Below are 18487 nucleotides of genomic sequence, written 5' to 3'. Positions count from 1 at the left end.
CTCCTGCGTCAGTCTTTCCCAGCATCAAGATCTTTTCCAAAGAGTCAGTTCTTCACATCAAGTGGCCAAATTATTGGCATTTCAGTTTCAGCATCAGTCCTTCCAATGAATATTTAGGAATGATTATCTTTACTATTGACTGGTTGGATCTCCTTGCAATCCAAGGGACTCTAAAGAGTCTTCTCCAACACCACAGTTCAAAAGCATCAATTATCTGGTGCTCAGCTTTCTTTATGGCCCAACTCTCACACCCATACATGAATGGCTACTGGAAAAGCCATAACTTTGACTAGATGGGCCTTTGTGGGCAAAGTAATGTCTCTGCTTTTTAATATGCTGTCTAGGTTGCTCATAGCTTTTCTTCAAGGAGCAAGTGTCTTTTAATTTCATGGCTGCAGTCACCATCTTCAGTGATTTGGAGACCAAGAAAATAAAGTCTCTTACTGTTTCCATTGTTTCCCCAACTTTTTGCCATGACGTGATGGAACTAGATGCCATGATCTTAGTTTTCTGAATGTTGAGTTTTAAGCCAGCTTTTTCACTCTCCTCTTTCACTGTCATCAAGAGGCTCTTTAGTTCTTCTTCACTTTCTACCATAAGGGTGGTGTAGTCTGCATATCTGAAGTTATTGATATTTCTTCCAGCAATCCTGAGTCCAGCCTGTGCTTCATCCAGCCCAGCATTTCTCATGATGTACTCTGCATATACATTAAATAAGTAGTGTGACAATATACAGGCTTGATGCATTGCTTTCCCAATTTTGAACCAGTCCATTGTTCCATGTCTGGTTCTAAGTGTTGTTTCTTGACCTGCATACACATTTCTCAGGAAGCAGGTAAGGTGGTCTGGTATTCCCATCTCTTTAAGAATTTTCCACAGTTTGTTCTGATTTACACAGTCAAAAGCTTTAGCATAGTCAATGAAGCAGAAGTAGATATTTTTGGAATTATCTTGGTTTGTATACGATCCAACCAATAATGGTAATTTGATCCCTGGTTCCTCTGCCTTTTCATTTTTTTTTAATTAATTACTTTATTTTAATTGGATGATAATTACTTTACAACATTGTGGTGAATTTTGCCATACACTGAATCTACATAAATCAGCCAGGATGCACATGTGTCCACCTATCCTGAGCTCCCCGTCCACTTCCCTCCCCACCCCATCCCTCTTGGTTGGCCCAGAGCATGGGTCTTGAGTGCCCTGCTTCATGCATCGAACTTGCACTAGTCATCTATTTTACATATGGTAATATACATGCTTCAGTGTTGTTCTCTCAAATCCTCCCACCCTTGCCTTCTCCCACAGTGTCCAAAAGTCTGTTCTTTACATCTGTGTTTCTTTTGCTGCCTTGCATATAGGATCATCGTTATTGTCTTTCTAAATTCTATATATATGTGTTAATGTACTGCACTGGTGTTTTTCTGACTTACTTCACTCTGCATAATAGACTCCAGTTTCATCCACCTCATTAGAACTGACTCAAATGTGTTCTTTTTTAAAGCTGAGTAATATTCCATTGTATATATGTAACACAACTTCCTTATCCGTTTGTCTGCTGATGGACATCTAGTTTGCTCCATACCTACCTATTCTAAACAGTGCTGCCATGAACAATGGGGTACACATGTCTCTTTCACTTCTGGTTTCTTCGGTGTGTATGCCCAGCAATGGGATTGCTGGGTCATATGGCAGTTCTATTTCCAGTTTTTTAAGGCAGCTCCACACTGTTCTCCATAGTTGCTGTACCAGTTTGCATTCCCATCAAAAAGTGTAAGAGGGTTCCCTTTTCTCCACACCCTCTCCAGCATTTATTGTTTATAGACTTTTTGATGATGGCCATTCTGACTCGCATGAGATGATACCTCATTGTGGTTTTGATTTGCATTTCTCTGATAATGAGTGATGTTGAGCATCTTTACATGTGTTTGTTCGCCATCTGCATGTCTTCTTTGGGGAAATGTTCGTTTAGTCTTTTTGCCCACTTTTTGAATGGGTTTTTTGTTTTTCTGGTATTGAGCTGCATGAGCTGTTTGTATATTTTGGAGATTAATTCTTTGTCAGTTGTTTCATTTGCTATTATTTTCACCTATTCTGAAGGTGGCCTTTTCACCTTGCTTATAGTTCTTTCATTGTGAAAAAGCTTTTAAGTTTAATTAGGTCCCTTTTGTTTATTTTTGTTTTTATTTCTAGATCTCTGGGAGGTGGGTCATAGAGGATCTTGCTGTGATTTACTTCAAAGTGTGTTCTGCCTATATTTTTCTTCTAAGAGTCTTATAGTTCCTGGTCTTACATTTAGATCTTTAATCCATTTTGAGTTTATTTTTGTATATGGTGTCAGAAAATGTTCCACTTTCATTCTTTTACACATGGTTGACCAGTTTTCCCAGCACCAGTTGTTAAAGAGATTGTCTTTTTTCCATTGTAAATTTTTGCCTTCTCTGCCAAAGATAAGGTGTCTATAGGTGCATGGATTTATCTCTGGTCTTTCTATTTTGTTCCATTGATCTGTATTTCTGTCTTTGTGCCAGTACCATACTGTCCTGATGACTGTATCCTTGTACTTGCCAACCTTACATGTTAATTTTCTATGTGTCTTTGACATAAAATACTATGAGCTCCTTAGTGCAAGGATTGTGTCTTATTTCAACCTTGTACTTCCAATATCTACCACAGAGCTTGGAACACAATAAGGATCAAAGAAATATTTTAAATAAGCAAACAAACTTTGGTGGGAGTCAGAACTGGATTTTAATTATCCATTCAACCAATAATGATTGATTATTGTAATCAACAATTTCTGTAATAAATACTGTACATAATGTTCAGGATGCAGAGATTGAAAGAAAATCATACCCCTGATCTTGAGAATGTTATCTAGTGGGGGAACAGACTTGCCTGCAGAAGATCAGAACACCAGGGCATGGAAGTGCGGAGTGCAGCTTTGTTCACATGTGATTTGAAAAAAAAGTAACTGAAGGACTAGTGGACAAACTGTCTTTCTCATGGGTGAGGTTATATTCAGAAAACGAGAATGTAATTGGCTGTACATTCCGAAAAGGAGACTATCTGTGCCAAAGGCATGTGATTTCTAAGGCAAATAGTCTTTCCACTACCTTCAGTTCAGTTCAATCGCTCAGTCGTGTCGGACTCTTCGCGACCCCATGAATCGCAGCACGCCAGGCCTCCCTGTCCATCACCAACTCCCGGAGTTTACCCAAACTCATGTCCATCGAGTTGGTGATGCCATCCAGCCATCTCGTTCTCTGTCGTCCCCTTCTCCTCCTGCCCCCTGTCCCTCCCAGCATCAGGGTCTTTTCCACTACCTTAGCCTTCCTCAAAAATACACCAACCTATAGCAACTGGAATCACAAGGGACAGAGCCTTGACTATGTCTGAGGCTCATGTATTTAATTCTCTATGGAAAAATTTCCCTATATATGTGATTGCTGAATAATTTTGTAAAGTCCATGTATCTTGCCAATGGATAAAGAAACACAGTCTGAAGAAGTTTTAAAGGCACTGACACAGCAGGATTTCTTTGGTTCATGTCTTGTGTACACAAGACATAAGGGAGAAGACTCTCTAAAATGTTAATGCTAGAAGGGCCACACAAGAAAAGAGCAATAGATGTTCAAAATCATAATTGGGTAACAGTGTATATCAATTCCAAAACAAAAAATTGAGAGGAGTGACCCACCTTTTTTAGAACCTAAAATGAAGCCCTCAAATCCCTCGAACCTTGGCATTCTGTCCTCAGAATTTTCTACTCACCTTAACCCTTTGCTGTTCTCCTTTCTTAAGTTTTCACCCCATCTCACTGTATTTGTGTCTCCATCCCAGGAGGGGCCAGAGAACCATGTAACATTTCTAAATACTCAGTTAACATCTCTACCTGGAATTCTCATGTGCTTTAACACAGTGTACCCAAAATGAAACCCATTTCCTTCCTTCATAACCTTGTACTCTTCTGAGAGACCAAAATTCTATGTCAACATCACCTATTCTGTCTCCCAGGGTCCAAAATGTGGAGTCATCTGAAATACTTCCATATTTCCCAGTCCTCACCAAATAGTATCTGTATATAGCATTTCATACTGATGCAAAATAGTACCAGTAATATCAAAGCTATTAGAAAGGAGTGTATGTATCTTTTTTAATTGTAGTTTTTTCCTATCTGGAGATAGGAGATATGTCCAGGAGTGGGATTGTTGGATCATATGGTATCTCATTTTTAGTTTTTTGAGGAAATTTTCTAACCTCACTAAGAGAGTTAATTCAACCCCTCTTTATTTACCCAACACTCTTGGTTATGAAATATTTTAGTTATTAACTGCAGTTTTCTTTTTTTTTTTTTAATTAAAAAAATAGTAAAAATATATCTAGGAATTTCTCTGGAGCTGTTGCGGGCAGTGTGGGTTCGGTTCAGTTTCAGATAGCTCTTTGTTCCAGCTTACACTCCTCGATATCTATAGGCCCCTTCTGGTGTAGTTGGTGTTACCTACAGGGTTTTAATCTGCTTCACCAGTCACTTCTGAAGAGGTTCCCTTTCTTTATTTGGCTTCTGTTTGCTGGTCTCTTCAGTGTCTAATTTCCGCCCTGACACAGGCGGGCGGAGGTGGTCTCTTGTTTAGGTTTGCTTGTTCAGTTGCGCTGCGGGGAGGGAGGGGCGCTGCAGACAAATGTCACTGGCCTGCGTGGGGAGCACTCGCAGTGTTCCAGCCACACTGGGTTTGCCCCCGCTCACGGGTGTGTGCTTTCCCCGTCTACACTGTTCAGGCTCCTGGCTGCTCTATAGGGAGCGAGCCCTGAGTTGCGTGCGGTTCCAGTTTTCGGGTCCTCCACAGAAGCGGAGACTCGGTTGGGCCTGCGTTTTGTGCCTTCCCTGCTGGAGCAGCTCAGGCAGCCAGGAGCTTGACAAGCGCACTCTCCCCGGGTGCAGTGCGCCTTGTCCCCTCCGCGGTCCCAGCCTCAGTTTCTGCGCTTGCTGTTTGGGTGCACCTTGTGTCTCTGCTGGGGAGCTGGTCTCTAGCTGTGACCCTCCCGGTGGATGCCAACCATCCAGAATCTCAGGAAGTCTTTGGTTAGAAACTGGAAGCCTGTTTGCAGTTTGGTAGGGGTGCCGTCTCTGGGGCCGAGTTTGCCCCTTTCCCCTCCCCCCTGCCTCCTGCCTCCGGCGGGGGATGGGCCGGTCTGCAGGCAGCTAGCTCTTCTCCAGAATTGCTCAGTCCTTCCTTTGTTCTGTGAACGGGCTGGCAGTGTGTTCGGTTAGTGCGCTTTTCGCAGGTTAATTTTCTCTCTCTCTGTTGCTATCCCACAGTTTAAGTTGCTATCTCAGGTTAGCTCCCTCCAATTGTCCTCAGGGCATTTGGGCCCAGTCCTTACCCTAAGCAATGCCATCCGCTCCTCTCCATTCAGGCCCCACTTGCTGGTGGCGGATGCGAGCATCTGGGGTACTTTTCTGCTGGGAGTTGCTTTTAGGCATGTAATCTGTGGGTTTTATTTATTTTTCCTCCCAGTTAGGTTGCCCTCCGAGATTCGAAAACTTCCCCCAGACCCGCCAATGAGAGAGTTTCCTGGTGTTTGGAAACTTCCTCTATTACGACTCCCTTCCTGGGACAGGTCTCCATCCCTAGCTCTTTTGTCTCTCTTTTTGTCTCTTATATTTTGCCCTACCTCCTTTTGAAGACAATGGGCTGCTTTTCTGGGGGCCTGATGTCCTCTGCTAGTGATCAGAAGTTTTTTTGTGGAGTTTGCTCAGCGTTCAAATGTTCTTTTGATGAATTTGTAGGGGAGAAAGTGGTCTCCCGGTCCTATTCCTCTGCCATCTTTTAACTGCAGTTTTCAAGTAGCAATTACTTGTAACATTTCAAGTAACATTTAAAAATCATGTAAAATACTATTTGATAAACAAAATCATTCACAGCCCAAAGGACAGTGATAAAGATTATTTAAGTGCCCTTGGGGATGAAGAAGCAGAAGCCCCTGTCTGATAGGTTGACCTCAGCAATGAATCACTGTATTATGAGGAGAGGAAAAGAGGTATGAGCTAGGCCAAAGATGAGTACACCTGGAAGTTTTGCCCAACCAGTAACTATATCCCTGAGGACAATCAGTGAGTCTAGAAGTCCTGATCTATTGCTGCTGGATGGACAGAAACTCATGACAGCAATCTGAAGAGGGGAGGGAATTAAAGACTGAGTCTCTGTTATTTTAAAGTAACTTAGAGAAGAACAAATACTGTATGTTTTTATTTGTACTTGGAATCTAACAAATAAAACAAACAAACAAATATAACAGAAGAGAAACAGACTCAGACATATAGAGAACAAACTTGTGGTTATCATAGAGGAGTGGGGTGTGGATGGAGGGGCAAAATATGTGAAGGGGACTAAGAGGTACAAACTACTGAATAAGTTACGATTTTATAACTAGTAGTTTATACCTCTTAATAATGTTTTATTTGTTAGATTCCACTCACAAGTGAAGACATGAAGTATTTGTTCTTTACATTTGTACGTGAACAACACAGGGAATATAGGGCTTCCCTGGTAGCTCAGCTGGTAAAGAATCTTCCTACAATACAGCAGATCCCGGTTCAATTCCTGGGTTAGGAAGATCTAGAGAAGGGATAGTTTACCCAAGCAAGTATTCTTGGGCTTCCCTGGTGGCTCAGCTGGTAAAAAATCCACCTGCAATGTGGGAGACCTGAGTTCAGTCCCTGGGTTGGGAAGATCCCCTGGAGAAGAGAAAGGCTACCCATTTCAGTATTCTTGCCTGGAAAATTCCACAGACTCCATAGTCCATGGGATTGCAGAGTCAGACATGACTGGGTGACTTTCACTATATCTCCAATAAATACTAACCACAGGGAATATAATCAATATTTTATAATAACTTAGTATAGAGTGTAGCTTATGAAATTTCTATTACTAGTGTAATCTATAAAATTTCCAATTCAGGTGTTGTATGCCTGAAGTTAGGCAAGACTGTGGTCCATGTGATCAGTTTGGTTAGTTTTCTGTGATTCTGGTTTTCATTCTGTCTGCCCTCTGATGGATAAGGGTAAAAGGCTTATGGAAGCTTCCTGGTGGGAGAGACTGACTGAGGGGGAAACTGGGTCTTGTTCTGATGAGCGGGATCATGCTCAGTAAATCTTTAATGTAATTTTCTGTTGATGGGCAGGGCTGTGTTCCCTCCCTGTTGTTGGACCTGAGGCCAAACTATGGTGGAGGTAATGAAGATAATGGTGACCTCCTTCAAAAGGTCCCATGCACACACTGCCACACTCAGTTCCTCCAACACTGCAGCAGGCCACTGCTGTTCCATGCCTCTGCTGGCGACTTCTGGACACTCACAGGCAAGTCTGGGTCAGTCTCTTGTGGGGTAACTGCTCCTTTCTCCTGGGTCCTGGTGTGCACAAGGTTTTGTTTATGCCCTCCAAGAGTTTGTTTCGCCAGTCCAGTGTAAGTTCTGGTGGCTCTGTGGTGAGGTTAAGGTGACCTCCTCCAAGAGGGCTTATGCCATACCAAGGTCTGCTGCACCCAGAGCCCTACCCCTGCAGCAGGCCACTGCTGACCCATACCTCCAAGGGAGACAGTCAAACACAGTTCTGGCTCAGTCTCTGAGGGGTCGTTGGGTCCTGCTGTACACAAAGTTTGTTTGAGCCCTCCGAGTGTCTCTGGCGGGTATGGGATTTGATTCTAAATGCAATTTCACCCCTCCAACCATCTTGCTAGGGCTTCTCCTTTGTCCTTGGACGTGGGGTATCTTTCTTTGGTTGGATCCAACATTTTCCTGTCAAGGGTTGTTCAGCAGCGAGTTGTAATTTTGGAGTTCTTGTACTCCAATGTAATTTTGGAGATCTTGCAGGAGAAGATTAGCACACGTCCTTCTAATCCACCATCTTGAAACTTGTCTGGCTCAATGAAACTATAAGCCATGCTGTCTAGGGCCACCCAAGACAGAGAGGTCATGGTGGAGAGTTCTGACAAAACATGGTCCACTGGAGAAGCAAATGGCAAACCACTTCAGTACTCTTTCCTTGAGAATTCCATGAACAGTATGAAAAGGCAAAAAGATAGGACACTGAAAGATGAACTCCCCAGGTTGGAAGATGCCCAATATGCTACTAGAGATCAATGGAGAAATAACTCCAGAATGAAGAGGTGGAACCAAAGAAAAAACAGCACCCAGCTGTGGATGTGACTGCTGATGGAAGTAAGTCAGATGCTGTAAAGAACAATACTGCATAGGAACCTGGAATGTTAGGTCCATAAATCAAGATAAATTGGAAGTGGTCAAACAGGAGATGGCAAGAGTGAACATCAACATTTTAGGAATCAGTGAACTAAAATGGACTGGAAAGGGTGAATTTAACTCAGATGACTATTATATCTACTACTGTGGGCAAGAATCCCTTAGAAGAAATGGAGTAGCCATCATAGTCAACAAAAGAGCCAAAATACAGTACAGCCAAAATACAATCTCAAAAATGACAGAATGATCTCTGTTCGTTTCCAAGGCAAACCATTCAATATCACAGTAATCCAAGTCTATGCCCTAACCACTAATGCTGAAGAAGCTAAATTTGAGTCATTCTATGAAAACCTACAAGACCTTCAAGAACTAACACCCAAAAGAGAAGTCCTTTTCATTATAGAGGACTGGAATGCAAAAATAGGAAGTCAAGAGATACTTGGAGTAACAGACAAATTTAGCCTTGGAGTACAAAATGAAGCAGGGCAAAGGCTAACAAGAGTTTTGCCAAGAGAACACACCGGTCATCACAAACACCCTCTTTCAACAACACAAGAGAAGGTTCTACACATGAACACCACCAGATGTTCAATAACTAAATCACATTGATTATATTCTTTGAAGCCAAAGATGGAGAAGCTCTATACAGTCAGAAAAAAACAAGACTGGGAGCTGACCATGGCTCAGATCATGAACTCCTTATTGCCAAATTCAGACTTAAATTGAAGGAAGTAGGAAAAACCACTGGACCATTCAGGTATGACCTAAATCAGATTCCTTATGATTATATAGTGGAAGTGACAAATAGATTCAAGGGATGAGATTTGATAGACACAGTGCCTGAAGAACTAGGGACAGAGGTTCGTGACACTGTACAGGAGGCAGTGATCAAGACCAGCCCCAAGAAAAAGAAATGCAAAAAGGCAAAGCGGTTGCCTGAAGAGGCCTTACAAATAGTTGAGAAAAGAAGAGAAAGGCAAAGGAGAAAAGGAATGATACACCCATTTGAATGCAGAGTTCCAAAGAATAGCAAGGAGAGATAAGAAACACTTCCTCAGTGATCAATGCAAAGAAATAGAGGAAAACAATAGAATAGAAAAGACTAGAGATCTCTTCAGGAAAATTAGAGATACCAAGGGAACATTTTGTGCAAAGATTGGCTCAATAAATGACAGAAATGGTATGGACCTAACAGAAACAGAAGATATCAAGAGGAGGTGACAAGAATACACAGAAGAACTATATAAAAAGAAGATCTTTATGACCCAGATAACCACGATGGTGTGATCACTCACCAAGAGCCAGACAGCCTGGAAGGCAAAGTCAAATGAGCCCAAGGAAACATCACTACAAAAAAGCTAGTGCAGGTGATGGAATTCAAGTTGAGCTATTTCAAATCCTAAAAGATGATACTGTGAAAGTGTTGCACTCAATATGTCAGCAAATTTGGAAAACTCAGCAGTGGACACAGCACTGGAAAAGGTCAGTTTTCATTCCAATCCCAAAGAAAGGCAATGCCAAATTATGTTCAAATTGCCACACAGTTGCACTCATATCACATGCTAGCAAAGTAATGCTCAGAATTCTCCAAGCCAGGCTTCAACAGTACATGAACCATGAACTTCCAGATGTTCAAGCTGGATTTAGAAAAAGCAGAGAACCAGAGATCAAACTGCCAACATCTGTTGCATCATCAAAAAAGCAAGAGAGTTCCAGAAAAACATCTACTTCTGCTTTATTGACTATGCCAAAGCCTTTGACTGTGTGGATCACAACAAAATGTGGAAAATTCTTCAAGATATGGGAATACCAGACCACCTTACCTGCCTCCCTAGAAATCTGTATGCAAGTCAAGAAGTAACAGTTAGAACTGGCCATGGAACAACAGACTGGTTCCAAATAGGAAAAAGAGTCTGTCAAGGCTGTATATTGTCACCCTGCTTATTTAACTTCTATGCAGAGTACATCATGCAAAATGCCAGGCTGGATGAAGCACAAGCTGGAGTCAAGATTGCCAGGAGAAATACCAATAACCTCATATATGCAGATGACACCACCATTATGGCAGAAAGTGAAGAAGAACTAAAGAGCCTCTTGATGAAAGTGAAAGAGGAGAGTGGAAAAGTTGGCTTAAAACTCAACATTTAGAAGACTAAGATCCTTGCATCCAGTCCAATCATTTCATGGCATATAGATGGAAACAGTGAGAGACATTATGGTTTTGGTCTCCAAAATAACTGCAGGTGGTGACTTCAGCCATGAAATTAAAAGACACCTGTTCCTTGAAAGGAAAGCTATGATCAACCTAGACAGCATATTGAAAAGCAAAGACATTACTTTGCTGACAAAGGTCCATCTAGTCAAGGCTACGGTTTTTCCAGTAGTCATGTATGGATGTGAGAGTTAGACCATAAAGAAAGCTGAGCATTGAAGAATTGATGCTTTTGAACTGTGGTGTTGGGGAATACTCTTGAGAGTCCCTTGGACTCAAGGAGATCCATCCAGTCCATCCTAAAGGAAATCAGTCCTGAATATTCATTGGAAGGCCTGATGCTGAAGCTGAAACTCCAATATTTTGGCCACCTGATGCGAAGAGCTGACTCATTGGAAAAGACCCTGATGCTGAGAAAGATTGAAGATGAGAGGATAAGGGGCCAACAGAGGATGAGATGGTTGGATAGCATCACTGACTAATGGACATGAGTTTGAGTAGGCTCCAGGAGTTGTTGATGGACAAGGAAGCCTGGTGTGCTGCAGTCCATGGGGTTACAAAAGTCTGAGATGATTGAGCGACTGAACTGAAATAATGTCTGAAGTTAATAAAGCATTGTAAGTCAACTATATTTCCATTTAAAAATATATTTAAAAAATAATGACAAAAATACAAATAATTTAAGGACCAAGTACATATAATGGATCTATAATCTCCCCTCAAGCTAGAGGATAAGATTACTCTTTCCATATAAACTCTTCATTGCTCCCTGATGCAAATAGCTTGGAAAATTCTTTTCATTTCCATCAATCAAGTTAACCCAGGATAAAAGTCACTTGTGTCCTCTGAAAATAGAGAAACTTGAAGAGGATTATGAAGAAAATGGTTCTGCCTAGCAAGACAGGTTTTCATCCCATGCATCCTTGATGGATTCCCATTGAGACCAAAAAGCAAATCCATCTTAGCTGGACCCAATCAGGTTTCCAGGTAAGATTTAGAGGGAAAAGATAGCTAGATAGGCAGATGGATAAATGGATGGATAGAGATATAGGTAAATCTTAAATATTGATAGTTATTGAATTAGTGGTCTAAACAGTAAGTTCTAAATGGAAGGAATTTCAAAGATCATTGGTCCAACAGAAGGATCCTATTACAGGCATGAAACTGAACCCCAGAGCAGATAATTGGTTTCTCAACTATCCCATACCTAGATTTAGAAAAAGACAGAATTCTCCAGACTCCAGAGCTTGGTTCCTTTTTCTGTATTTGCTGACTTCTATTTGCCTAATTCACAATGTAAGTTCCTGGCTTCTCAGAAGCATCAAAGAGAGACTCAGACTCCATATCCTAACACCAAACTGCAAGTGGAAGTGGCTGGAACATATCCCAAGTGTTATCTTCTCTCCCAGGGCTCCTTTGGTTCAGGGATAATATATAAAATGTCTTAAGAATACAGCAGGAATCAGGATGGGCAAGTGCCAGAAACAAACAAAAAAACTAAAGCAAGATATTATCTGGTAGAGTTCTGGGAATATGTGGGAAGGGAAAGAGTCAAGGACAACTTTCACATACTTGGTAAAATAATTGGATTAGATGGTGATGAGATAGAAGGAAAAGCATTTTGGGGGGGAGGGAATCAAGGTTGCAATTTTAGACTAGTTGAATTCAGATACCTAAGAAACCAGCAAGTGAAAATATAAACAGTTTTTATATATAAAAAAATTACATCACAGCCATTTCCCCATGCCACCATATAATTGTAATTGATATCACTACTGGTTGCATAATATTAAGTTGAAAGAATGAACCAAAATTTACCCAACTATTCAACTATTATAGATTTATGTGTGCATGCATGCTCAGTTGCTCAGTCATATCCAATTCTTTTCAACCCCTATGGACTGCAACTTGCCAGACTCCTCTGTCCATGGGATTATCCCAGAAAGAATACTGGAACAGGTTGCCATTTTCTCCTCCAGCGGGTCCTCCTGACCCAGGGGTTGAACCCACTTCTCCTGTGGCTCCTACATTGGGAGGCAGATTCTTTATCATTGAGCCACATGGAAAGTCCCAGACTTATGTGGGTACTTCATTATTTAAATAGCATTTGCGGGGACTTCCCTAGTGGTCCAGCAGATGCAGGGGGGCTGGGTCCCATCCCTGGTCAGGGAACTAGATCCCACATGCCATAATGAAGATCGAAGGTCCTGAGTGCTGCAACTAAGACCCAGCATAGCCAAACAAACAAATTTTTTAAAAAACTTCACTTGTGGTAGGCAAAATATTGCCCCTGCACAAAAGATGTCCACATCCTAACCCCTGGACCCTATGAATATATTAGATTACTTGGCAAAGGGGAATTAAGATGACACATGGAATTAAGTTGCCAATCAACTGAGTCTGAGATGGGGAAATTAGCTTGAAGTATCCAGGTGGGCATGGCAAATAGATGGGGAAACAGAGGAAACAGTGGCTGACTATTTTTCTGGGCTACAAAATCACTGCAGATGGTGATTGCAGCCATGAAATTAAAAGATGCTTACTCCTTGGAAGGAAAGTTATGACCAATATAGATAGCATATTAAAAAGCAGAGACATTCCTCTGTCAACAAAGGTCCATCTCGTCAAGGCTATGGTTTTTCCAGTAGTCATGTATGGATGTAAGGGTTGGACTATAAAGAAAGCTGAGTGCCAAAGAATTGATGCTTTTGAACTGTGGTGTTGGAGAAGACTCTTCAGAGTCACTTGGACTGCAAGGAGATCCAATCAGTCTATCCTAAAGGAGATAAGTCCTGGGTGTTCATTGAAAGGACTGATGCTGAAGCTGAAACTCCAATACTTTGGCCTCCTGATGTGAAGAGCTGACTCATTTGTAAAGACCCTGATGCTGGGAAAGATTGAGGACAGGAGGAGAAAGGGATGACAGAGGATGAGATGATTGGATAGCATCACCGACTCAATGGACATGGGTTTGGGTGGACTCTGGGAGTTGGTGATGGACAAGGAGGCCTAGCATGCTGTCAGTCATGGGGTCGCAAAGAGTCAGACAAGACTGAGCGACTGAACTGAACTGAACTGAATCCAGGTGGGACAGGTGTAATCACAGGGTCCTTCTAAGTGGTACTGGGAGGCAAAAGAGACAGAACCAGGGAGATAACATTGTGAGAAGGAATGGACCCAAGCTTGCTGGCTTTGATGATGAAGGAATGGGGCCCTGAACCAATGAATGTGGGCAGGGCAGCCTCAAGAAGCCCTAAGAGATAAGAAAACTGGTTCTTCCCTGGAGCCATCGGAGGAAATGCAGGCCTACTGACATCCAGATTTTAGCCCAGTGAGACCTACTTCAAACTCTGAGCTCCAGAATGGTAAACAATAAAATCTGTTTTGTTTTAAGCTGATGAGTTTATAGAATTTGTTACAGCAGCAGTAGGAAATGAATATAAAACTGTTCCATTCCTTTTTTGTCTAAGTCTTTATAATTTCAGAGTGTTTAAATAATATGCCAATTAAGAAATAGGATTATTGAGTCAGAAACAGAAGTATATTTAAAATATATGGCATTAATTTCCAGAATTTTTTAATCTAATGACCACCAGTAGTATATGATAGTGCCTTGTTCACTTTTTTTAATTAATTAATTTATTTATTTTAATTGGAGGCTAACTACAATATTGTAGTGGTTTTTCCACACATTGACATGAAGTAGTATATGATAGTGCCTTGTTCACTTTCTGTTTAATAAACTTTGAGCGTGAATCTATCAATCCAATATTTTACATACAGTTAGCAAGCAATGTTCAGTCTGGCTGTCCTTGATGACTGTTTCTCTTCCTATCACATCTTGGAAATGTCTGCTACAAACACTCCAGGACCGCCAGCAGCTCCTGTTTAGCCTTTCAGTCACTGTTGAAAGTGAAAGTGTTAGTCACTCAGTGGTGTCAGACTCTGTGACCCCTTGGAGTGTAGCCCTCCAGACTCCTCGTCCATGGGATCCTCCAGGCAAGAATACTGGAGTGGGTTGCCATGCCCTTCTCGAGGAGATCTTCCTGACCCAGGGGTCAAACCTGGGTCTTCTGTATTGCAGGCAGATTCTTTACCATCAGTGTTAGGAACAAGGAATGACAAGAGTTTTGGCTTCAAGTAAAGACTTCTGGTTATTTTGACTAAGAAAATCTGCACTGACACTTCTTTAAGGGTCAGGATATTCATAATAATGTTCATGAGGGAAAGATTCATGAATGAGTGAAAGATTGTGTTTAGAAAAAAACCTTCCCAATCCTTTTTTAGTATATATAAAATATTTGAAATTCCTCTAAAATGAACTAGATATGCATGCATGCTAAGTCGTGTCTGACTCTTTGGGACCTGCCAGGTTCCTCTATCCATGAGATTCTCCAGGCAAGACTACTGGAGGGGGTTGCCTTGCCCTCCTCCAGGGCACCTTCCCGACCAGGGATGGAACCTGGGTCTCCTGCATCTCCTGCATTGGCAGTTGAGTTCATCACTAGAGCCACCTGGGAAGCCCAAACTGGATGTACGTCTCCATATAAATATTCACCCACACAGTAAAGGTATGTTTCTATAAACAGACACAAATAGGTGCCCCAGTAGATGGTGATGGTATCTGGCTCATTACTAACTCTACAAAAATTTTTTAAAGTCTCTGACATGCACTCTCTCCAATTCAGTTGGCTTAATTGTATTATCTCATATATCAAGATGCTTATCAACGATCTGGAGTCTACTTTGCTTGCCAAAGTATTCTACACTTCAAAAACTCCAAAATAATATCTTGCTACCAATTTCTCTCAGGAAAAATATTCCAAGGAGTTCTTGCTTACAATCAGATAACCCAAGGAAGCATTGCTCTGCTATTATCATGGCTAGACAATTGAGGGATTAGTGTCTTCCTTGAAAACTACTAAAATCATGTCTAAAATCATGTCTGCTGGGCTTTACGGAGTGAGCGCCTCAGGAGCTCCATGACAACCTAGGGAGATGGAATTGGGTAGGGGGTGACAGAAAGTTCAAGAGGGAGGAGACATATGTATACCTATGGCTGATTCATGTTGTTGTATGGCAGAAACCAACACAATATTGTAAAGCAATTATCCTCTAGTTAAACGTAAACAGATTTTTAAAAATTAAAAAAAAAAAAATAGAGAATTCCAGAGAGTACAATTTCAAAATGGTTGATAGCTGTCTGATTCTAGTCCCTGTCAAAGTTGTATAAGAGTTGTATCAAGGAAAGTTTGTCTAAGCCAGAACATGCAACCAATCGACTCTCCTAAATGCTCTAAATATCTGATTTAAGTTAAACCACAAGAAACCTGCTAGGTTGGGTGGCACTAACTACACATATAGCCATCTTCACTATGTTGTTGTCTTGTTTAATTCTTTTACTTTATTTTACACATAAGCCACTAGATGGATTAAGCACATGAAAACTGACCTTAAATGTGCTATAACAAAGTTGTTAGCAATGTCCTTGAAAATTCGTGATCAGCTTTTCAATTTAAATCTGAATAATTACAGTGCTCTGTTTGGGATTCACTTCCAGGAAGCTAAGAAGCAATTTTCTAGCCTGAAAAAAATAGTTTTGGAGATTTTTTTAACAAAATATTTATTTTCTTCTTTTTCAAGATGCTGATTCTCAGCTTTTTATTGTATCATTGTATATGTCTTGTGAGTTGCCTTACACCTTTCAAGAATGGCAAGCTGTAAAATGGTTAATGTATAAATCTAGCCTTTTTTCTCTTCAATTCATGCTCCTCACTGCCACACATTAAATCACATCTCTGGTCTCACAAATTCTCCCATGGCACTCCAACACATAAATAATTAAAGTGTAGTTTCTGAGTCTTGCACCAGACATTCAGGTCTTGAATTAGCTGTCTTTCTAGTTCACCCAGTAATTGCTCCTCTGGCAGCACAAGCTTACTGGCAATGCCTTTGTCTGTACATGCCCCTTCCCTAGAAAGTCCAGCCCTTCTGCCAGCCTTCCCATCTTTTAAGACACAGCTTGACGAACACTTAACAAATGAAGTCTTACTGGATACAACAATGGAAACTAATTTTTCACACATTCCCACATCATCTACACCTTTACTTTCCACTGATAACAGACTGATTTTACAATATAAACAGACTAATTTCTGTGATAACAGAATCATAATTGTTACTTGGTGATATAATTAATAATGTATATAATTAAATGCTTTTTCTATCTAGACACTATACTAAATGTTTTCACTTTATATTCTCTTATCTAAAATTCTAACATTTCAAAAAGATTTTGAAGGAATTACATAAGAATATGAAGGATCTTATAATGCAGAATTGATATGTCCTTATAGCCAGGGAAGAGAACATTAAAACACACTCAGTTCAGTCACTCAGTTGTGTCCGACTCTTTGCGACCCCATGAAAAACACACTAAAAGACCCCAAAACATGCAAAACCCAAATAAACAGTGAAAAGATTTAGATAGAGTCTGGGAAGGAAGAGGAAGGTATTAACAATAAATAGATAGATATAAATATAGATATAGGATATAGAAATTCCATTATACTTTGCAACTTAAAATCACATCTAAATAAATTAATGTTACACATTTTAATGAAAGCAATGAGGCTAATCTAATATTCCCAAATTCCATAAATATTTTGAATACCAAAGATACACAGAAATACATACAGAGAGAAAGAAATTGAGGGAGGTATATATATATACAATTTACTTATTTAGAACTAATTTTAAGATGCAAGGTATAATGGTATTTGGTTAGATTTCTAAACAGTATTGACATATTTAAGAAATATAAAAATCAAGATATGTATAAATTTTCTTCAAGTATGTATCAGGATTGTATTTGTCAGAAGGTTAATGTACTTGAAAATTGGGTATATCAACTTTGCAACTTCAGTACCAGAGATTAATTAAATAAAGTTGTTCAATGGAGCAAGTATGGCCCCAAAGACCCCTTTAAAAGACTATTAACATTTCTAGAATTTGATCAGATCAGTAATACTAAGTTATTAGAACTTAAAGCTCACAAAAACAGTATTGTACTTTGTAACAGATAAATTGAATATTAATTCTGTAAACCAATGTAGCCCTTAAATCATCTTTGCTATACACAAAAACCAACTTCAAAGACACAAAAAGCCTACGTTGATGAAAAATGAGCAGAAAAATAGTTCTATGTGACACAAGAGTGGGTAGAAAAGACGGGAAAATGTCTAGGAATCAACTCCAGAAGACTACTGAGCAATAGGACAAGGGCTGGGGCCGTGGGGGGCGGGGGAGGGGGTGGCGGAAGGCGGGGAGGAGCGAAGAAGAAAGACATGAAGATTAAAAGGCATTGATGAAGAGACAAAGAGAAGAGTGCTCTCATATTTTCAGCAGAAAATTGCTTTTAATTTTCCAAGTTAACCAGGATGTGGTGATTCACACAACACATTGAGTACTATACAAACCAGCCATATCATTGGTCAATGACTCAGAGAGCTAGTCAGGTGGGAAGAAATAGGGTATTGTGGACAACTGGCACCGAAATTAAAAGGCTTAGAAGATCCAGCACCCACAATAAGGCCAATCCACCCCTTTGGTTCTTGGCAGTCACATCACACCCTTCATCCTTTCAAAGACAAGAACACTCCCAGGCAAAAGTACTATTGCTGCTAGAGGTTACCCGGTCACACCTGCTTTAAATGCCAGTGTGAATGAAGTGTTGACACTTCCCCTATCTACATTTTAACCTGAGTTTCTCCAGACAATTGATTTCCCAGAAAATTAGCAGGTTAACACCCTTCCCCCACCCTTTTCTCAGCACTCCTGGGACTACCTGAAATACTGAGAGGTATTTACATGAACTCTACACTCAAGAAAAGAGTAAATATTAGATTGGTGCAAAAGTAGTTGCAGTTTTTGCATTGTTGAAATTTGCTGTTTGATATTAGAATGTATTCTTAAATGTGGTTGTGTTATCATTTTAAGGCACATTTCTTGCTTTAT

This window comes from Cervus elaphus, chromosome 20, assembly GCF_910594005.1.
Source record: "Cervus elaphus chromosome 20, mCerEla1.1, whole genome shotgun sequence".
Taxonomy (NCBI): Eukaryota; Metazoa; Chordata; class Mammalia; order Artiodactyla; family Cervidae; genus Cervus; species Cervus elaphus.
The sequence above is the reverse complement of the archived record's forward strand: the minus strand, read 5'-3'. Positions refer to the sequence as shown.